Source organism: Nothobranchius furzeri, chromosome 3 (assembly GCF_043380555.1).
Source record: "Nothobranchius furzeri strain GRZ-AD chromosome 3, NfurGRZ-RIMD1, whole genome shotgun sequence".
In the NCBI taxonomy this organism is placed as follows: Eukaryota; Metazoa; Chordata; class Actinopteri; order Cyprinodontiformes; family Nothobranchiidae; genus Nothobranchius; species Nothobranchius furzeri.
Genome location: NC_091743.1, coordinates 11,867,522 through 11,891,657, shown reverse-complemented (window position 1 = coordinate 11,891,657; position 24,136 = coordinate 11,867,522).

Here is a 24,136-nt window from a genome sequence, read left to right as displayed (position 1 = left end):
TTTTGTAAATGGCACCCAGAATTATGTTGGACGAAGCACAATTTCACATCATTCTGGGTCCATTTGTGTGAAAACAAGGTCCAATCAGGCTGAAACTCTACAAGAATGTAGAATCTATTGAGTTGTAAGTGATCTGAACGTTTCATGATGATAGCACTTTCCTAAGGGGGTCAAACCATGTCCCAAAGGTCACCGGATCTGGTGTCAATTTAAAGTAGTCCAGTTACACATTTGTGGGCTTATAAAATGGCTTCTGAATGTCCTAGAGAGATCAGGTTTGTTTTAGTGTACTCCAATCAACAGCCCCTACAACCACAAAAAGGAATGGAGTCATTAGCACTTATGGTTTGTAAATGGCACCCAGAATTGTGTTGCACAAAGCACAATTTCACATCATTCTGGGTCCATTTGTGTGAAAACAAGGTCCAATCAGGCTGAAACGTTACAGGAACGTAGAATCTATCAAGTTGTAAGTGATCTGAACGTTTCAAGATGATCGCACATTCCTATAGGGGGTAAAACCATGTCCCAAAGGTCACCGGGCCTGGTGTCACTTTAAAGAAGTAGTCCAGTTACACCTTTGTGGGCTTATAACTTGGCTTCTGAATGTCCTAGAGAGGTTAGGTTTGTTTTAGTGTACTCCAATCAAAAGCCCCTACAACCACAAAAAGGAATGGAGTCATTAGCACTTATGGTTTGTAAATGGCACCCAGAATTATGTTGCACGAAGCACAATTTCAAATCATTCTGGGTTCATTTGTGTGAAAAAAAGGTCCAATCAGGCTGAAACGTTACAGGAAGGTAGAATCTATTGAGTTGTAAGTGATCTGATTGTTTCATGATGATAGCACTTTCCTAAGGGGGTCAAACCATGTCCCAAAGGTCACCGGATCTGGTGTCAATTTAAAGAAGTAGTCCAGTTACACATTTGTGGGCTTATAACTTGGCTTCTGAATTTCCTAGAGAGATCAGGTTTGTTTTAGTGTACTCCAATCAACAGCCCCTACAACCACAAAAAGGAATGGAGTCATTAGCACTTATGGTTTTGTAAATGGCACTCAGAATTATGTTGCACGAAGCACAATTTCACATCATTCTGGGTTCATTTGTGTGAAAACAAGGTCCAATCAGGCTGAAACGTTACAGGAAGGTAGAACCTATTGAGTTTAAGTGATCTGAACATTTCATGATGATAGCACTTTCCTAAGGGGGTCAAACCATGTCCCAAAGGTCACCGGATCTGGTGTCAATTTAAAGAAGTAGTCCAGTTACACATTTGTGGGCTTGTAACTTGGCTTCTGAATGTCCTAGAGAGATCAGGTTTGTTTTAGTGTACTCCAATCAACAGCCCCTACAACCACAAAAAGGAATGGAGTCATTAGCATTTATGGTTTGTAAATGGCACCCAGAATTATGTTGCACGAAGCACAATTTCACATCATTCTGGGTTCATTTGTGTGAAAACAAGGTCCAATCAGGCTGAAACATTACAGGAAGGTAGAATCTATTGAGTTGTAAGTGATCTGAACATTTCATGATGATAGCACTTTCCTAAGGGGGTCAAACCATGTCCCAAAGGTCACCGGATCTGGTGTCACTTTAAAGAAGTAGTCCAGTTACACATTTGTGGGCTTATAACTTGGCTTCTGAATGTCCTAGAGAGGTCAGGTTTATTTTAGTGTACTCCAATCAACAGCCCCTACAACCACAAAAAGGAATGGAGTCATTAGCACTTATGGTTTTTAAATGGCACCCAGAATTATGTTGCACGAAGCACAATTTCACATCATTCTGGGTCCATTTGTGTGAGAACAAGGTCCAATCAGGCTGAAACGTTACAGGAAGGTAGAATCTATTGAGTTGTAAGTGATCTGAACGTTTCATGATAATAGCAATTTCCTAAGGGGGTCAAACCATGTCCCAAAGGTCACCGGAACTGGTGTCAATTTAAAGAAGTAGTCCAGTTACACATTTGTGGGCTTATAACTTGGCTTCTGAATGTCCTAGAGAGATCAGGTTTGTTTTAGTGTACTCCAATCAAAAGCCCCTACAACCACAAAAAGGAATGGAGTCATTAGCCCTTATGTTTTGTAAATGGCACCCAGAATTATGTTGGACGAAGCACAATTTCACATCATTCTGGGTCCATTTGTGTGAAAACAAGGTCCAATCAGGCTGAAACTCTACAAGAATGTAGAATCTATTGAGTTGTAAGTGATCTGAACGTTTCATGATGATAGCACTTTCCTAAGGGGGTCAAACCATGTCCCAAAGGTCACCGGATCTGGTGTCAATTTAAAGAAGTAGTCCAGTTACACATTTGTGGGCTTATAAAATGGCTTCTGAATGTCCTAGAGAGATCAGGTTTGTTTTAGTGTACTCCAATCAACAGCCCCTACAACCACAAAAAGGAATGGAGTCATTAGCACTTATGGTTTGTAAATGGCACCCAGAATTGTGTTGCACAAAGCACAATTTCACATCATTCTGGGTCCATTTGTGTGAAAACAAGGTCCAATCAGGCTGAAACGTTACAGGAAGGTAGAATCTATCAAGTTGTAAGTGATCTGAACGTTTCAAGATGATCGCACATTCCTATAGGGGGTAAAACCATGTCCCAAAGGTCACCGGGCCTGGTGTCACTTTAAAGAAGAAGTCCAGTTACACCTTTGTGGGCTTATAACTTGGCTTCTGAATGTCCTAGAGAGGTTAGGTTTGTTTTAGTGTACTCCAATCAAAAGCCCCTACAACCACAAAAAGGAATGGAGTCATTAGCACTTATGGTTTGTAAATGGCACCCAGAATTATGTTGCACGAAGCACAATTTCAAATCATTCTGGGTTCATTTGTGTGAAAAAAAGGTCCAATCAGGCTGAAACGTTACAGGAAGGTAGAATCTATTGAGTTGTAAGTGATCTGATTGTTTCATGATGATAGCACTTTCCTAAGGGGGTCAAACCATGTCCCAAAGGTCACCGGATCTGGTGTCAATTTAAAGAAGTAGTCCAGTTACACATTTGTGGGCTTATAACTTGGCTTCTGAATTTCCTAGAGAGATCAGGTTTGTTTTAGTGTACTCCAATCAACAGCCCCTACAACCACAAAAAGGAATGGAGTCATTAGCACTTATGTTTTTGTAAATGGCACTCAGAATTATGTTGCACGAAGCACAATTTCACATCATTCTGGGTTCATTTGTGTGAAAACAAGGTCCAATCAGGTTGAAACGTTACAGGAAGGTAGAACCTATTGAGTTTAAGTGATCTGAACATTTCATGATGATAGCACTTTCCTAAGGGGGTCAAACCATGTCCCAAAGGTCACCGGATCTGGTGTCAATTTAAAGAAGTAGTCCAGTTACACATTTGTGGGCTTGTAACTTGGCTTCTGAATGTCCTAGAGAGATCAGGTTTGTTTTAGTGTACTCCAATCAACAGCCCCTACAACCACAAAAAGGAATGGAGTCATTAGCACTTATGGTTTTGTAAATGGCACTCAGAATTATGTTGCACGAAGCACAATTTCACATCATTCTGGGTTCATTTGTGTGAAAACAAGGTCCAATCAGGCTGAAACGTTACAGGAAGGTAGAACCTATTGAGTTTAAGTGATCTGAACATTTCATGATGATAGCACTTTCCTAAGGGGGTCAAACCATGTCCCAAAGGTCACCGGATCTGGTGTCAATTTAAAGAAGTAGTCCAGTTACACATTTGTGGGCTTGTAACTTGGCTTCTGAATGTCCTAGAGAGATCAGGTTTGTTTTAGTGTACTCCAATCAACAGCCCCTACAACCACAAAAAGGAATGGAGTCATTAGCATTTATGGTTTGTAAATGGCACCCAGAATTATGTTTCACGAAGCACAATTTCACATCATTCTGGGTTCATTTGTGTGAAAACAAGGTCCAATCAGGCTGAAACATTACAGGAAGGTAGAATCTATTGAGTTGTAAGTGATCTGAACATTTCATGATGATAGCACTTTCCTAAGGGGGTCAAACCATGTCCCAAAGGTCACCGGATCTGGTGTCACTTTAAAGAAGTAGTCCAGTTACACATTTGTGGGCTTATAACTTGGCTTCTGAATGTCCTAGAGAGGTCAGGTTTATTTTAGTGTACTCCAATCAACAGCCCCTACAACCACAAAAAGGAATGGAGTCATTAGCACTTATGGTTTTTAAATGGCACCCAGAATTATGTTGCACGAAGCACAATTTCACATCATTCTGGGTCCATTTGTGTGAGAACAAGGTCCAATCAGGCTGAAACGTTACAGGAAGGTAGAATCTATTGAGTTGTAAGTGATCTGAACGTTTCATGATAATAGCAATTTCCTAAGGGGGTCAAACCATGTCCCAAAGGTCACCGGAACTGGTGTCAATTTAAAGAAGTAGTCCAGTTACACATTTGTGGGCTTATAACTTGGCTTCTGAATGTCCTAGAGAGATCAGGTTTGTTTTAGTGTACTCCAATCAAAAGCCCCTACAACCACAAAAAGGAATGGAGTCATTAGCCCTTATGTTTTGTAAATGGCACCCAGAATTATGTTGGACGAAGCACAATTTCACATCATTCTGGGTCCATTTGTGTGAAAACAAGGTCCAATCAGGCTGAAACTCTACAAGAATGTAGAATCTATTGAGTTGTAAGTGATCTGAACGTTTCATGATGATAGCACTTTCCTAAGGGGGTCAAACCATGTCCCAAAGGTCACCGGATCTGGTGTCAATTTAAAGAAGTAGTCCAGTTACACATTTGTGGGCTTATAAAATGGCTTCTGAATGTCCTAGAGAGATCAGGTTTGTTTTAGTGTACTCCAATCAACAGCCCCTACAACCACAAAAAGGAATGGAGTCATTAGCACTTATGGTTTGTAAATGGCACCCAGAATTGTGTTGCACAAAGCACAATTTCACATCATTCTGGGTCCATTTGTGTGAAAACAAGGTCCAATCAGGCTGAAACGTTACAGGAAGGTAGAATCTATCAAGTTGTAAGTGATCTGAACGTTTCAAGATGATCGCACATTCCTATAGGGGGTAAAACCATGTCCCAAAGGTCACCGGGCCTGGTGTCACTTTAAAGAAGTAGTCCAGTTACACCTTTGTGGGCTTATAACTTGGCTTCTGAATGTCCTAGAGAGGTTAGGTTTGTTTTAGTGTACTCCAATCAAAAGCCCCTACAACCACAAAAAGGAATGGAGTCATTAGCACTTATGGTTTGTAAATGGCACCCAGAATTATGTTGCACGAAGCACAATTTCAAATCATTCTGGGTTCATTTGTGTGAAAAAAAGGTCCAATCAGGCTGAAACGTTACAGGAAGGTAGAATCTATTGAGTTGTAAGTGATCTGATTGTTTCATGATGATAGCACTTTCCTAAGGGGGTCAAACCATGTCCCAAAGGTCACCGGATCTGGTGTCAATTTAAAGAAGTAGTCCAGTTACACATTTGTGGGCTTATAACTTGGCTTCTGAATTTCCTAGAGAGATCAGGTTTGTTTTAGTGTACTCCAATCAACAGCCCCTACAACCACAAAAAGGAATGGAGTCATTAGCACTTATGGTTTTGTAAATGGCACTCAGAATTATGTTGCACGAAGCACAATTTCACATCATTCTGGGTTCATTTGTGTGAAAACAAGGTCCAATCAGGTTGAAACGTTACAGGAAGGTAGAACCTATTGAGTTTAAGTGATCTGAACATTTCATGATGATAGCACTTTCCTAAGGGGGTCAAACCATGTCCCAAAGGTCACCGGATCTGGTGTCAATTTAAAGAAGTAGTCCAGTTACACATTTGTGGGCTTGTAACTTGGCTTCTGAATGTCCTAGAGAGATCAGGTTTGTTTTAGTGTACTCCAATCAACAGCCCCTACAACCACCAAAAGGAATGGAGTCATTAGCATTTATGGTTTGTAAATGGCACCCAGAATTATGTTGCACGAAGCACAATTTCACATCATTCTGGGTTCATTTGTGTGAAAACAAGGTCCAATCAGGCTGAAACATTACAGGAAGGTAGAATCTATTGAGTTGTAAGTGATCTGAACATTTCATGATGATAGCACTTTCCTAAGGGGGTCAAACCATGTCCCAAAGGTCACCGGATCTGGTGTCACTTTAAAGAAGTAGTCCAGTTACACATTTGTGGGCGTATAACTTGGCTTCTGAATGTCCGAGAGAGGTCAGGTTTATTTTATTGTACTCCAATCAACAGCCCCTACAACCACAAAAAGGAATGGAGTCATTAGCATTTATGGTTTGTAAATGGCACCCAGAATTATGTTGCACGAAGCACAATTTCACATCATTCTGGGTTCATTTGTGTGAAAACAAGGTCCAATCAGGCTGAAACATTACAGGAAGGTAGAATCTATTGAGTTGTAAGTGATCTGAACATTTCATGATGATAGCACTTTCCTAAGGGGGTCAAACCATGTCCCAAAGGTCACCGGATCTGGTGTCACTTTAAAGAAGTAGTCCAGTTACACATTTGTGGGCTTATAACTTGGCTTCTGAATGTCCTAGAGAGGTCAGGTTTATTTTAGTGTACTCCAATCAACAGCCCCTACAACCACAAAAAGGAATGGAGTCATTAGCACTTATGGTTTGTAAATGGCACCCAGAATTATGTTGCACGAAGCACAATTTCACATCATTCTGGGTCCATTTGTGTGAGAACAAGGTCCAATCAGGCTGAAACGTTACAGGAAGGTAGAATCTATTGAGTTGTAAGTGATCTGAACGTTTCATGATAATAGCAATTTCCTAAGGGGGTCAAACCATGTCCCAAAGGTCACCGGAACTGGTGTCAATTTAAAGAAGTAGTCCAGTTACACATTTGTGGGCTTATAACTTGGCTTCTGAATGTCCTAGAGAGATCAGGTTTGTTTTAGTGTACTCCAATCAAAAGCCCCTACAACCACAAAAAGGAATGGAGTCATTAGCCCTTATGTTTTGTAAATGGCACCCAGAATTATGTTGGACGAAGCACAATTTCACATCATTCTGGGTCCATTTGTGTGAAAACAAGGTCCAATCAGGCTGAAACTCTACAAGAATGTAGAATCTATTGAGTTGTAAGTGATCTGAACGTTTCATGATGATAGCACTTTCCTAAGGGGGTCAAACCATGTCCCAAAGGTCACCGGATCTGGTGTCAATTTAAAGAAGTAGTCCAGTTACACATTTGTGGGCTTATAAAATGGCTTCTGAATGTCCTAGAGAGATCAGGTTTGTTTTAGTGTACTCCAATCAACAGCCCCTACAACCACAAAAAGGAATGGAGTCATTAGCACTTATGGTTTGTAAATGGCACCCAGAATTGTGTTGCACAAAGCACAATTTCACATCATTCTGGGTCCATTTGTGTGAAAACAAGGTCCAATCAGGCTGAAACGTTACAGGAAGGTAGAATCTATCAAGTTGTAAGTGATCTGAACGTTTCAAGATGATCGCACATTCCTATAGGGGGTAAAACCATGTCCCAAAGGTCACCGGGCCTGGTGTCACTTTAAAGAAGTAGTCCAGTTACACCTTTGTGGGCTTATAACTTGGCTTCTGAATGTCCTAGAGAGGTTAGGTTTGTTTTAGTGTACTCCAATCAAAAGCCCCTACAACCACAAAAAGGAATGGAGTCATTAGCACTTATGGTTTGTAAATGGCACCCAGAATTATGTTGCACGAAGCACAATTTCAAATCATTCTGGGTTCATTTGTGTGAAAAAAAGGTCCAATCAGGCTGAAACGTTACAGGAAGGTAGAATCTATTGAGTTGTAAGTGATCTGATTGTTTCATGATGATAGCACTTTCCTAAGGGGGTCAAACCATGTCCCAAAGGTCACCGGATCTGGTGTCAATTTAAAGAAGTAGTCCAGTTACACATTTGTGGGCTTATAACTTGGCTTCTGAATTTCCTAGAGAGATCAGGTTTGTTTTAGTGTACTCCAATCAACAGCCCCTACAACCACAAAAAGGAATGGAGTCATTAGCACTTATGGTTTTGTAAATGGCACTCAGAATTATGTTGCACGAAGCACAATTTCACATCATTCTGGGTTCATTTGTGTGAAAACAAGGTCCAATCAGGCTGAAACGTTACAGGAAGGTAGAACCTATTGAGTTTAAGTGATCTGAACATTTCATGATGATAGCACTTTCCTAAGGGGGTCAAACCATGTCCCAAAGGTCACCGGATCTGGTGTCAATTTAAAGAAGTAGTCCAGTTACACATTTGTGGGCTTGTAACTTGGCTTCTGAATGTCCTAGAGAGATCAGGTTTGTTTTAGTGTACTCCAATCAACAGCCCCTACAACCACCAAAAGGAATGGAGTCATTAGCATTTATGGTTTGTAAATGGCACCCAGAATTATGTTGCACGAAGCACAATTTCACATCATTCTGGGTTCATTTGTGTGAAAACAAGGTCCAATCAGGCTGAAACATTACAGGAAGGTAGAATCTATTGAGTTGTAAGTGATCTGAACATTTCATGATGATAGCACTTTCCTAAGGGGGTCAAACCATGTCCCAAAGGTCACCGGATCTGGTGTCACTTTAAAGAAGTAGTCCAGTTACACATTTGTGGGCGTATAACTTGGCTTCTGAATGTCCGAGAGAGGTCAGGTTTATTTTATTGTACTCCAATCAACAGCCCCTACAACCACAAAAAGGAATGGAGTCATTAGCATTTATGGTTTGTAAATGGCACCCAGAATTATGTTGCACGAAGCACAATTTCACATCATTCTGGGTTCATTTGTGTGAAAACAAGGTCCAATCAGGCTGAAACATTACAGGAAGGTAGAATCTATTGAGTTGTAAGTGATCTGAACATTTCATGATGATAGCACTTTCCTAAGGGGGTCAAACCATGTCCCAAAGGTCACCGGATCTGGTGTCACTTTAAAGAAGTAGTCCAGTTACACATTTGTGGGCTTATAACTTGGCTTCTGAATGTCCCAGAGAGGTCAGGTTTATTTTAGTGTACTCCAATCAACAGCCCCTACAACCACAAAAAGGAATGGAGTCATTAGCACTTATGGTTTGTAAATGGCACCCAGAATTATGTTGCACGAAGCACAATTTCACATCATTCTGGGTCCATTTGTGTGAGAACAAGGTCCAATCAGGCTGAAACGTTACAGGAAGGTAAAATCTATTGAGTTGTAAGTGATCCGAACGTTTCATGATGATAGCACTTTCCTAAGGGGGTCAAACCATGTCCCAAATGTCACCTGATCTGGTGTCAATTTAAAGAATTAGTCCAGTTACACATTTGTGGGCTTATAACTTGGTTTCTGAATGTCCTAGAGAGATCAGGTTTGTTTTAATATACTCCAATCAACAGCCCCTACAACCACAAAAATGAATGGAGTCATTAGCACTTATGGTTTGTAAATGGCACCCAGAATTATGTTGCACGAAGCACAATTTCACATCATTCTGGGTCCATTTGTGTGAAAACAAGGTCCAATCAGGCTGAAACGTTACAGGAAGGTAGAATCTATTGAGTTGTAAGTGATCTGAACGTTTCATGATAATAGCACTTTCCTAAGGGGGTCAAACCATGTCCCAAAGGTCACCGAACTGGTGTCAATTTAAAGAAGTAGTCCAGTTACACATTTGTGGGCTTATAACTTGGCTTCTGAATGTCCTAGAGAGATCAGGTTTGTTTTAGTGTACTCCAATCAAAAGCCCCTACAACCACAAAAAGGAATGGAGTCATTAGCCCTTATGGTTTGTAAATGGCACCCAGAATTATGTTGGACGAAGCACAATTTCACATCATTCTGGGTCCATTTGTGTGAAAACAAGGTCCAATCAGGCTGAAACGCTACAAGAATGTAGAATCTATTGAGTTGTAAGTGATCTGAACGTTTCATGATGATAGCACTTTCCTAAGGGGGTCAAAGCATGTCCCAAATGTCACCGGATCTGGTGTCAATTTAAAGAAGTAGTCCAGTTACACATTTGTGGGCTTATAACTTGGCTTCTGAATGTCCTAGAGAGATCAGGTTTGTTTTAGTGTACTCCAATCAACAGCCCCTACAACCACAAAAAGGAATGGAGTCATTAGCACTTATGGTTTGTAAATGGCACCCAGAATTATGTTGCATGAAGCACAATTTCACATCATTCTGGGTCCATTTGTGTGAAAACAAGGTCCAATCAGGCTGAAACGTTACAGGAAGGTAGAATCTATTAAGTTGTAAGTGATCTGAACGTTTCATGATGATAGCGCTTTCCTAAGGGGGTCAAACCATGTCCCAAAGGTCACAGGATCTGTTGTCAATTTAAAGAAGTAGTCCAGTTACACATTTGTGGGCTTATAACTTGGCTTCTGAATGTCCTAGAGAGATCAGGTTTGTTTAGTGTACTCCAATCAACAGCCCCTACAACCACAAAAAGGAATGGAGTCATTAGCACTTATGGTTTGTAAATGGCACCCAGAATTATGTTGCACGAAGCACAATTTCACATCATTCTGGGTCGATTTGTGTGAAAACAAGGTCCAATCAGGCTGAAACGCTACAAGAAGGTAGAATCTATTGAGTTGTAAGTGATCTGAACGTTTCAAGATGATCGCACATTCCTATAGGGGGTAAAACCATGTCCCAAAGGTCACCGGGCCTGGTGTCACTTTAAAGAAGTAGTCCAGTTACACCTTTGTGGGCTTATAACTTGGCTTCTGAATGTCCTAGAGAGGTTAGGTTTGTTTTAGTGTACTCTAATCAAAAGCCCCTACAACCACAAAAAGGAATGGAGTCATTAGCACTTATGGTTTGTAAATGGCACCCAGAATTATGTTGCACGAAGCACAATTTCAAATCATTCTGGGTTCATTTGTGTGAAAAAAAGGTCCAATCAGGCTGAAACGTTACAGGAAGGTAGAATCTATTGAGTTGTAAGTGATCTGAACGTTTCATGATGATAGCACTTTCCTAAGGGGGTCAAACCATGTCCCAAAGGTCACCGGATCTGGTGTCAATTTAAAGAAGTAGTCCAGTTACACATTTGTGGGCTTATAACTTGGCTTCTGAATTTCCTAGAGAGATCAGGTTTGTTTTAGTGTACTCCAATCAACAGCCCCTACAACCACAAAAAGGAATGGAGTCATTAGCACTTATGGTTTTGTAAATGGCACTCAGAATTATGTTGCACGAAGCACAATTTCACATCATTCTGGGTTCATTTGTGTGAAAACAAGGTCCAATCAGGCTGAAACATTACAGGAAGGTAGAATCTATTGAGTTGTAAGTGATCTGAACATTTCATGATGATAGCACTTTCCTAAGGGGGTCAAACCATGTCCCAAAGGTCACCGGATCTGGTGTCACTTTAAAGAAGTAGTCCAGTTACACATTTGTGGGCTTATAACTTGGCTTCTGAATGTCCTAGAGAGGTCAGGTTTATTTTAGTGTACTCCAATCAACAGCCCCTACAACCACAAAAAGGAATGGAGTCATTAGCACTTATGGTTTGTAAATGGCACCCAGAATTATGTTGCACGAAGCACAATTTCACATCATTCTGGGTCCATTTGTGTGAGAACAAGGTCCAATCAGGCTGAAACGTTACAGGAAGGTAGAATCTATTGAGTTGTAAGTGATCCGAACGTTTCATGATGATAGCACTTTCCTAAGGGGGTCAAACCATGTCCCAAAGGTCACCTGATCTGGTGTCAATTTAAAGAAGTAGTCCAGTTACACATTTGTGGGCTTATAACTTGGCTGCTGAATGTCCTAGAGAGATCAGGTTTGTTTTAATGTACTCCAATCAACAGCCCCTACAACCACAAAAATGAATGGAGTCATTAGCACTTATGGTTTGTAAATGGCACCCAGAATTATGTTGCACGAAGCACAATTTCACATCATTCTGGGTCCATTTGTGTGAAAACAAGGTCCAATCAGGCTGAAACGTTACAGGAAGGTAGAATCTATTGAGTTGTAAGTGATCTGAACGTTTCATGATAATAGCAATTTCCTAAGGGGGTCAAACCATGTCCCAAAGGTCACCGGAACTGGTGTCAATTTAAAGAAGTAGTCCAGTTACACATTTGTGGGCTTATAACTTGGCTTCTGAATGTCCTAGAGAGATCAGGTTTGTTTTAGTGTACTCCAATCAAAAGCCCCTACAACCACAAAAAGGAATGGAGTCATTAGCCCTTATGTTTTGTAAATGGCACCCAGAATTATGTTGGACGAAGCACAATTTCACATCATTCTGGGTCCATTTGTGTGAAAACAAGGTCCAATCAGGCTGAAACTCTACAAGAATTTAGAATCTATTGAGTTGTAAGTGATCTGAACGTTTCATGATGATAGCACTTTCCTAAGGGGGTCAAACCATGTCCCAAAGGTCACCGGATCTGGTGTCAATTTAAAGAAGTAGTCCAGTTACACCTTTGTGGGCTTATAACTTGGCTTCTGAATGTCCTAGAGAGATCAGGTTTGTTTTAGTGTACTCCAATCAACAGCCCCTACAACCACAAAAAGGAATGGAGTCATTAACACTTATGGTTTGTAAATGGCACCCAGAATTGTGTTGCACAAAGCACAATTTCACATCATTCTGGGTCCATTTGTGTGAAAACAAGGTCCAATCAGGCTGAAACGTTACAGGAAGGTAGAATCTATTAAGTTGTAAGTGATCTGAACGTTTCAAGATGATCGCACATTCCTATAGGGTGTAAAACCATGTCCCAAAGGTCACCGGGCCTGGTGTCACTTTAAAGAAGTAGTCCAGTTACACCTTTGTGGGCTTATAACTTGGCTTCTGAATGTCCTAGAGAGGTTAGGTTTGTTTTAGTGTACTCCAATCAAAAGCCCCTACAACCACAAAAAGGAATGGAGTCATTAGCACTTATGGTTTGTAAATGGCACCCAGAATTATGTTGCACAAAGCACAATTTCAAATCTTTCTGGGTTCATTTGTGTGAAAAAAGGTCCAATCAGGCTGAAACGTTACAGGAAGGTAGAATCTATTGAGTTGTAAGTGATCTGATTGTTTCATGATGATAGCACTTTCCTAAGGGGGTCAAACCATGTCCCAAAGGTCACCGGATCTGGTGTCAATTTAAAGAAGTAGTCCAGTTACACATTTGTGGGCTTATAACTTGGCTTCTGAATTTCCTAGAGAGATCAGGTTTGTTTTAGTGTACTCCAATCAACAGCCCCTACAACCACAAAAAGGAATGGAGTCATTAGCACTTATGGTTTTGTAAATGGCACTCAGAATTATGTTGCACGAAGCACAATTTCACATCATTCTGGGCTCATTTGTGTGAAAACAAGGTCCTATCAGGCTGAAACGTTACAGGAAGGTAGAATCTATTGAGTTGTAAGTTATCTGAACGTTTCATGATGATAGCACTTTCCTAAGGGGGTCAAACCATGTCCCAAAGGTCACCGGATCTGGTGTCAATTTACAGAAGTTGTCCAGTTACACATTTGTGGGCTTATAACTTGGCTTCTGAATGTCCTAGAGAGATCAGGTTTGTTTTAGTGTACTCCAATCAACAGCCCCTACAACCACAAAAAGGAATGGAGTCATTAGCACTTATGGTTTGTAAATGGCACCCAGAATTATGTTGCACGAAGCACAATTTCACATCATTCTGGGTTCATTTGTGTGAAAACAAGGTCCAATCAGGCTGAAACGTTACAGGAAGGTAGAATCTATTGAGTTGTAAGTGATCTGAACGTTTCATGATGGTAGCACTTTCCTAAGGGGGTCAAACCATGTCCCAAAGGTCACCGGATCTGGTGTCACTCTAAAGAAGTAGTCCAGGTACATATTTGTGGGCTTATAACTTGGCTTCTGAATGTCCTAGAGAGGTCAGGTTTGTTTTAGTGTACTCCAATCAACAGCCCTTACAACCACAAAAAGGAATGGAGACATTAGCACTTATGGTTTTTAAATGGCACCCAGAATTATGTTGCACGAAGCACAATTTCACATCATTCTGGGTTCATTTGTGTGAAAACAAGGTCCAATCAGGCTGAAACGTTACAGGAAGGTAGAATCTATTGAGTTGTAAGTGATCTGAACGTTTCATGATGATAGCACCTTCCTAAGGGGGTCAAACCATGTCCCAAAGGTCACCGGATCTGGTGTCAATTTAAAGAAGTAGTCCAGTTACACATTTGTGGGCTTATAACTTGGCTTCTGAATGTCCTAGAGATCAGGTTTGTTTTAGTGTCCTCCAATCAACAGTCCCTACAACCACAAAAAGGAATGGAGACATTAGCACTTATGGTTTTTAAATGGCACCCAGAATTATGTTGCACGAAGCACAATTTCACATCATTCTGGGTTCATTTGTGTGAAAACAAGGTCCAATCAGGCTGAAACGTTACAGGAAGGTAGAATCTATTGAGTTGTAAGTGATCTGAACGTTTCATGATGATAGCACTTTCCTAAGGGGGTCAAACCATGTCCCAAATGTCACCGGATCTGGTGTCAATTTAAAGAAGTAGTCCAGTTACACATTTGTGGGCTTATAACTTGGCTTCTGAATGTCCTAGAGAGATCAGGTTTGTTTTAGGGTACTCCAATCAACAGCCCCTACAACCACAAAAAGGAATGGAGTCATTAGCACTTATGGTTTTTAAATGGCACCTAGAATTATGTTGCACGAAGTACAATTTCACATCATTCTGGGTTCATTTGTGTGAAAACAAGGTCCAATCAGGCTGAAACGTTACAGGAAGGTAGAATCTATTGAGTTGTAAGTGATCTGAACGTTTCATGATGATAGCACTTTCCTAAGGGGGTCAAACCATGTCCCAAAGGTCACCGGATCTGGTGTCAAATTAAAGAAGTAGTCCAGTTACACATTTGTGGGCTAATAACTTGGCTTCTGAATGTCCTAGAGAGATCAGGTTTGTTTTAGGGTACTCCAATCAACAGCCCCTACAACTACAAAAAGGAATGGAGTCATTAGCACTTATGGTTTGTAAATGGCACCCAGAATTATGTTGCACAAAGCACAATTTCACATCATTCTGGGTCCATTTGTGTGAAAACAAGTTCCAATCAGGCTGAAACGTTACAAGAAGGTAGAATCTATTGAGTTGTAAGTGATCTGAACGTTTCATGATGGTAGCACTTTCCTAAGGGGGTCAAACCATGTCCCAAAGGTCACCGGATCTGGTGTCAATTTAAAGAAGTAGTCCAGTTACACATTTGTGGGCTTATAACTTGGCTTCTGAATGTCCTAGAGATCAGGTTTGTTTTAGTGTCCTCCAATCAACAATCCCTACAACCACAAAAAGGAATGGAGACATTAGCACTTATGCTTTGTAAATGGCACCCAGAATTATGTTGCACAAAGCACAATTTCACATCATTCTGGGTTCATTTGTGTGAAAACAAGGTCCAATCAGGCTGAAACGTTACAGGAAGGTAGAATCTATTGAGTTGTAAGTGATCTGAACGTTTCATGATGATAGCACTTTCCTAAGGGGGTCAAACCATGTCCCAAATATCACCGGATCTGGTGTCAATTTAAAGAAGTAGTCCAGTTACACATTTGTGGGCTTATAACTTGGCTTCTGAATGTCCTAGAGAGATCAGGTTTGTTTTAGGGTACTCCAATCAACAGCCCCTACAACCACAAAAAGGAATGGAGTCATTAGCACTTATGGTTTTTAAATGGCACCTAGAATTATGTTGCACGAAGTACAATTTCACATCATTCTGGGTTCATTTGTGTGAAAACAAGGTCCAATCAGGCTGAAACGTTACAGGAAGGTAGAATCTATTGAGTTGTAAGTGATCTGAACGTTTCATGATGATAGCACTTTCCTAAGGGGGTCAAACCATGTCCCAAAGGTCACCGGATCTGGTGTCAATTTAAAGAAGTAGTCCAGTTACACATTTCTGGGCTTATAACTTGGCTTCTGAATGTCCTAGAGAGATCAGGTTTGTTTTAATGTACTCCAATCAACAGCCCCTACAACCACAAAAAGGAATGGAGTCATTAGCACTTATGGTTTTTAAATGGCATCTAGAATTATGTTGCACGAAGTACAATTTCACATCATTCTGGGTTCATTTGTGTGAAAACAAGGTCCAATCAGGCTGAAACGTTACAGGAAGGAAGAATCTATTGAGTTGTAAGTGATCTGAACGTTTCATGATGATAGCACTTTCCTAAGGGGGTCAAACCATGTCCCAAAGATCACCGCATCAGGTGTCAATTTAAAGAAGTAGTCCAGTTACACATTTGTGGGCTTATAACTTGGCTTCTGAATGTCCTAGAGAGATCAGGTTTGTTTTAGGGTACTCCAATCAACAGCCCCTACAACTACAAAAAGGAATGGAGTCATTAGCACTTATGGTTTGTAAATGGCACCCAGAATTATGTTGCACAAAGCACAATTTCACATCATTCTGGGTCCATTTGTGTGAAAACAAGGTCCAATCAGGCTGAAACGTTACAAGAAGGTAGAATCTATTGAGTTGTAAGTGATCTGAACGTTTCATGATGATCGCACATTCCTATAGGGGGTCAAACCATGTCCCAAAGGTCACCGGGCCTGGTGTCACTTTAAAGAAGTAGTCCAGTTACACCTTTGTGGGCTTATAACTTGGCTTCTGAATGTCCTAGAGATGTCAGGTTTGTTTTAGTGTACTCCAATCAACAGCCCCTACAACCACAAAAAGGAATGGAGTCATTAGCACTTATGGATTTTAAATGGCGCCCAGAATTATGTTGCACGAAGCACAATTTCACATCATTCTGGGTTCATTTGTGTGAAAACAAGGTCCAATCAGGCTGAAATGTTACAGGAAGGTAGAATCTATTGAGTTGTAAGTGATCTGAACATTTCATGATGATAGCACTTTCCTAAGGGGGTCGAACCATGTCCCAAAGGTCACCGGATCTGGTGTCAATTTAAAGAAGTAGTCCAGTTACACCTTTGTGGGCTTATAACTTGGCTTCTGAATGTCCTAGAGAGATCAGGTTTGTTTTAGTATACTCCAATCAACAGCCCCTACAACCACCAAAATTAATGGAGTCATTAGCACTTATGGTTTTTAAATGGCACCCAGAATTATGTTGCACGAAGCACAATTTCACATCATTCTGGGTTCATTTGTGTGAAAACAAGGTCCAATCAGGCTGAAACGTTAAAGGAAGGTAGAATCTATTGAGTTGTAAGGGATCTGAACGTTTCAAGATGATCGCACATTCCTATAGGGGGTCAAACCATGTCCCAAAGGTCACCGGGCCTGGTGTCACTTTAAAGAAGCAGTCCAGTTACACCTTTGTGGGCTTATAACTTGGCTTTTGAATGTCCTAGAGAGGTTAGGTTTGTTTTAGTGTTCTCCAATCACAAGCCCCTACAACCACAAAAAGGAATGGAGTCATTAGCACTTATGGTTTGTAAATGGCACCCAGAATTATGTTGCACGAAGCACAATTTCACATCATTCTGGGTTCATTTGTGTGAAAACAAGGTCCAATCAGGCTGAAACGTTACAGGAAGGTAGAATCTATTGATTTGTAAGTGATCTGAACGTTTCATGATGGTAGCACTTTCCTAAGGGGGTCAAACCATGTCCCAAAGGTCACCGGATCTGGTGTCACTCTAAAGAAGTAGTCCAGGTACATATTTGTGGGCTTATAACTTGGCTTCTGAATGTCCTAGAGAGGTCAGGTTTGTTTTAGTGTACTCCAATCAACAGCCCTTACAACCACAAAAAGGAATGGAGACATTAGCACTTATGGTTTTTAAATGGCACCCAGAATTATGTTGCACGAAGCACAATTTCACATCATTCTGGGTTCATTTGTGTGAAAACAAGGTCCAATCAGGCTGAAATGTTACAGGAAGGTAGAATCTATTGAGTTGTAAGTGATCTGAACGTTTCATGATGATAGCACTTTCCTAAGGGGGTCAAACCATGTCCCAAAGGTCACCGGATCTGGTGTCAATTTAAAGAAGTAGTCCATTTACACATTTGTGGGCTTATAACTTGGCTTCTGAATGTCCTAGAGATCAGGTTTGTTTTAATGTACTCCAATCAACAGCCCCTACAACCACAAAAAGGAATGGAGTCATTAGCACTTATGCTTTGTAAATGGCACCCAGAATTATGTTGCACGAAGAACAATTTCACATCATTCTGGGTCCATTTGTCTGAAAACAAGGTCCAATCAGGCTGAAATGTTACAGGAAGGTAGAATCTATTGAGTTGTAAGTGATCTGAACGTTTCATGATGATAGCACTTTCCTAAGGGGGTCAAACCATGTCCCAAAGGTCACCGGATCTGGTGTCAATTTAAAGAAGTAGTCCAGTTACACCTTTGTGGGCTTATAACTTGGCTTCTGAATGTCCTAGAGATATCAGGTTTGTTTTAGTATACTCCAATCAACAGCCCCTACAACCACAAAAAGGAATGGAGTCATTAGCACTCATGGTTTTTAAATGGCACCCAGAATTATGTTGCACGAAGCACAATTTCACATCATTCTGGGTTCATTTGTGTGAAAACAAGGTCTAATCAGGCTGAAATGTTACATGAAGGTAGAATCTATTGAGTTGTAAGTGATCTGAACGTTTCATGATGATAGCACTTTCCTAAGGGGGTCAAACCATGTCCCAAAGGTCACCAGATCTGGTGTCAATTTAAAGAAGTAGTACAGTTACACCTTTGTGGGCTTATAACTTGGCTTCTGAATGTCCTAGAGAGATCAGGTTTGTTTTAGTATACTCCAATCAACAACCCCTACAACCACAAAAAGGAATGGAGTCATTAGCACTTATGGTTTTTAAATGGCACCCAGAATTATGTTGCACGAAGCACAATTTCACATCATTCTGGGTTCATTTGTGTGAAAACAAGGTCCAGTCAGGCTGAAACGTTACAGGAAGGTAGAATCTATTGACTTGTAAGTGATCTGAACGTTTCAAGATGATCGCAAATTCCTATAGGGGGTCAAACCATGTCCCAAAGGTCACCGGGCCTGGTGTCACTTTAAAGAAGCAGTCCAGTTACACCTTTGTGGGCTTATAACTTGGCTTCTGAATGTCCTAGAGAGGTTAGGTTTGTTTTAGTGTTCTCCAATCACCAGCCCCTACAACCACAAAAAGGAATGGAGTCATTAGCACTTATGGTTTGTAAATGGCACCCAGAATTATGTTGCACGAAGCACAATTTCACATCATTCTGGGTTCATTTGTGTGAAAACAAGGTCCAATCAGGCTGAAACGTTACAGGAAGGTAGAATCTATTGAGTTGTAAGTGATCTGAACGTTTCATGATGATAGCACTTTCCTACGGGGGTCAAACCATGTCCCAAAGGTCACCGGATCTGGTGTCACTTTAAAGAAGTAGTCCAGTTACACATTTGTGGGCTTATAACTTGGCTTCTGAATGTCCTAGAGAGGTCAGGTTTGTTTTAGTGTACTCCAATCAACAGCCCCTACAACCACAAAAAGGAATGGAGACATTAGCACTTATGGTTTTTAAATGGCACCCAGAATTATGTTGCACGAAGCACAATTTCACATCATTCTGGGTTCATTTGTGTGTAAACAAGGTCCAATCAGGCTGAAACGTTACAGGAAGGTAGAATCTATTGAGTTGTAAGTGATCTGAACGTTTCATGATGATAGCACTTTCCTAAGGGGGTCAAACCATGTCCCAAAGGTCACCGGATCAGGTTTCAATTTAAAGAAGTAGTCCAGTTACACATTTGTGGGCTTATAACTTGGCTTCTGAATGTCCTAGAGAGATCAGGTTTGTTTTAGTGTTCTCCAATCACCAGCCCCTACAACCACAAAAAGGAATGGAGTCATTAGCACTTATGGTTTGTAAATGGCACCCAGAATTATGTTGCACGAAGCACAATTTCACATCATTCTGGGTTCATTTGTGTGAAAACAAGGTCCAATCAGGCTGAAACGTTACAGGAAGGTAGAATCTATTGAGTTGTAAGTGATCTGAACGTTTCATGATGATAGCACTTTCCTAAGGGGGTCAAACCATGTCCCAAAGGTCACCGGATCTGGTGTCACTTTAAAGAAGTAGTCCAGTTACACATTTGTGGGCTTATAACTTGGCTTCTGAATGTCCTAGAGAGATCAGGTTTGTTTTAGTGTATTCCAATCAACAGCCTCTACAACCACAAAAAAGGAATGGAGTCATTAGCACTTATGGTTTGTAAATATCACCCAGAATTATGTTGCACGAAGCACAATTTCACATCATTCTGGGTCCATTTGTGTGAAAACAAGGTCCAATCAGGCTGAAACGCTACAAGAAGGTAGAATCTATTGAGTTGTAAGTGATCTGAACGTTTCATGATGATCGCACATTCCTATAGGGGGTAAAACCATGTTCCAAAGGTCACCGGGCCTGGTGTCACTTTAAAGATGTAGTCCAGTTACACCTTTGTGGGCTTATAACTTGGCTTCTGAATGTCCTAGAGAGGTTAGGTTTGTGTTAGTGTACTCCAATCAAAAGCCCCTACAACCACAAAAAGGAATGGAGTCATTAGCACTTATGGTTTTTAAATGGCACCCAGAATTATGTTGCACGAAGCACAATTTCACATCATTCTGGGTTCATTTGTGTGAAAACAAGGTCCAATCAGGCTGAAATGTTACAGGAAGGTAGAATCTATTGAGTTGTAAGTGATCTGAACGTTTCATGATGATAGCACTTTCCTAAGGGGGTCAAACCATGTCCCAAATGTCACCGGATCTGGTGTCAATTTAAAGAAGTAGTCCAGTTACACATTTGTGGGCTTATAACTTGGCTTCTGAATGTCCTAGAGAGATCAGGTTTGTTTTAGGGTACTCCAATCAACAGCCCCTACAACCACAAAAAGGAATGGAGTCATTAGCAATTATGGTTTTTAAATGGCACCCAGAATTATGTTGCACGAAGCACAATTTCACATCATTCTGGGTTCATTTGTGTGAAAACAAGGTCCAATCAGGCTGAAACGTTACAGGAAGGTAGAATCTACTGAGTTGTAAGTGATCTGAACGTTTCATGATGATAGCACTTTCCTAAGGGGTCAAACCATGTCCCAAAGGTCACCGGGCCTGGTGTCACTTTAAAGATGTAGTCCAGTTACACCTTTGTGGGCTTATAACTTGGCTTCTGAATGTCCTAGAGAGGTCAGGTTTGTTTTAGTGTACTCCAATCAACAGCCCCTACAACCACAAAAAGGAATGGAGTCATTAGCACTTATGGTTTGTAAATGGCACCCAGAATTATGTTGCACGAAGCACAATTTCACATCATTCTGGGTCCATTTGTGTGAAAACAAGGTCCATTCAGGCTGAAACGCTACAAGAAGGTAGAATCTATTGAGTTGTAAGTGATCTGAACGTTTCAAGATGATCGCACATTCCTATAGGGGGTAAAACCATGTCCCAAAGGTCACCGGGCCTGGTGTCACTTTAAAGATGTAGGCCAGTTACACCTTTGTGGGCTTATAACTTGGCTTCTGAATGTCCTAGAGAGGTTAGGTTTGTTTTAGTGTACTCCAATCAAAAGCCCCTACAACCACAAAAAGGAATGGAGTCATTAGCACTTATGGTTTGTAAATGGCACCCAGAATTATGTTGCACAAAGCACAATTTCACATCATTCTGGATTCATTTGTGTGAAAACAAGGTCCAATCATGTTGAAGCGTTACAGAAAGGTAGAATATATTGAGTTGTAAGTGATCTGAACGTTTAATGATGATAGCACTTTCCTAAGGGGGTCAACCCATGTCCCAAAGGTCACCGGATCTGGTGTCACTTTAAAGAAGTAGTCCAGTTACACATTTGTGGGCTATAACTTGGCTTCTGAATGTCCTAGAAAGGTCAGGTTTGTTTTAGTGTACTCCAATCAACAGCCCCTACAACCACAAAAAGGAATGGAGTCATTAGCACTTATGGTTTTTAAATGGCACCCAGAATTATGTTGCACGAAGCACAATTTCACATCATTCTGGGTTCATTTGTGTGAAAACAAGGTCCAATCAGGCTGAAATGTTACAGGAAGGTAGAATCTATTGAGTTGTAAGTGATCTGAACGTTTCATGATGATAGCACTTTCCTAAGGGGGTCAAACCATGTCCCAAATGTCACCGGATCTGGTGTCAATTTAAAGAAGTAGTCCAGTTACACATTTGTGGGCTTATAACTTGGCTTCTGAATGTCCGAGAGAGATCAGGTTTGTTTTAGTGTACTCCAATCAACAGCCCCTACAACCACAAAAAGGAATGGAGTCATTAGCAGTTATGGTTTTTAAATGGCACCCAGAATTATGTTGCACGAAGCACAATTTCACATCATTCTGGGTTCATTTGTGTGAAAACAAGGTCCAATCAGGCTGAAACGTTACAGGAAGGTAGAATCTACTGAGTTGTAATTGATCTGAACGTTTCATGATGATAGCACTTTCCTAAGGGGGTCAAACCATGTCCCAAAGGTCACCGGGCCTGGTGTCACTTTAAAGATGTAGTCCAGTTACACCTTTGTGGGCTTATAACTTGGCTTCTGAATGTCCTAGAGAGGTCAGGTTTGTTTTAGTGTACTCCAATCAACAGCCCCTACAACCACAAAAAGGAATGGAGTCATTAGCACTTATGGTTTGTAAATGGCACCCAGAATTATGTTGCACGAAGCACAATTTCACATCATTCTGGGTCCATTTGTGTGAAAACAAGGTCCATTCAGGCTGAAACGCTACAAGAAGGTAGAATCTATTGAGTTGTAAGTGATCTGAACGTTTCAAGATGATCGCACATTCCTATAGGGGGTAAAACCATGTCCCAAAGGTCACCGGGCCTGGTGTCACTTTAAAGATGTAGGCCAGTTACACCTTTGTGGGCTTATAACTTGGCTTCTGAATGTCCTAGAGAGGTTAGGTTTGTTTTAGTGTACTCCAATCAAAAGCCCCTACAACCACAAAAAGGAATGGAGTCATTAGCACTTATGGTTTGTAAATTGCACCCAGAATTATGTTGCACAAAGCACAATTTGACATCATTCTGGGTTCATTTGTGTGAAAACAAGGTCCAATCAAGTTGAAGCGTTACAGGAAGGTAGAATCTATTGAGTTGTAAGTGATATGAACGTTTCATGATGATAGCACTTTCCTAAGGGGGTCAAACCATGTCCCAAAGGTCACCGGATCTGGTGTCACTTTAAAGTAGTCCAGTTACACATTTGTGGGCTTATAACTTGGCTTCTGAATGTCCTAGAAAGGTCAGGTTTGTTTTAGTGTACTCCAATCAACAGCCCCTACAACCCCAAAAAGGAATGGAGTCATTAGCACTTATGGTTTTTAAATGGCACCCAGAATTATGTTGCACGAAGCACAATTTCACATCATTCTGGGTTCATTTGTGTGAAAACAAGGTCCAATCAGGCTGAAACGTTACAGGAAGGTAGAATCTACTGAGTTGTAAGTGATATGAACATTGCATGATGATAGCACTTTCCTGAGGGGGTCAAACCATGTCCCAAAGGTCACCGGGCCTGGTGTCACTTTAAAGATGTAGTCCAGTTACACCTTTGTGGGCTTATAACTTGGCTTCTGAATGTCCTAGAGAGGTCAGGTTTGTTTTAGTGTACTCCAATCAAAAGCCCCTACAACCACAAAAAGGAATGGAGTCATTAGCACTTATGGTTTGTAAATGGCACCCAGAATTATGTTGCACGAAGCACAATTTCACATCATTCTGGGTTCATTTGTGTGAAAACAAGGTCCAATCAGGCTGAAATGTTACAGGAAGGTAGAATCTATTGAGTTGTAAGTGATCTGAACGTTTCATGATGATAGCACTTTCCTAAGGGGGTCAAACCATGTCCCAAATGTCACCGGATCTGGTGTCAATTTAAAGAAGTAGTCCAGTTACACATTTGTGGGCTTATAACTTGGCTTCTGAATGTCCTAGAGAGATCAGGTTTGTTTTAGGGTACTCCAATCAACAGCCCCTACAACCACAAAAAGGAATGGAGTCATTAGCAATTATGGTTTTTAAATGGCACCCAGAATTATGTTGCACGAAGCACAATTTCACATCATTCTGGGTTCATTTGTGTGAAAACAAGGTCCAATCAGGCTGAAACGTTACAGGAAGGTAGAATCTACTGAGTTGT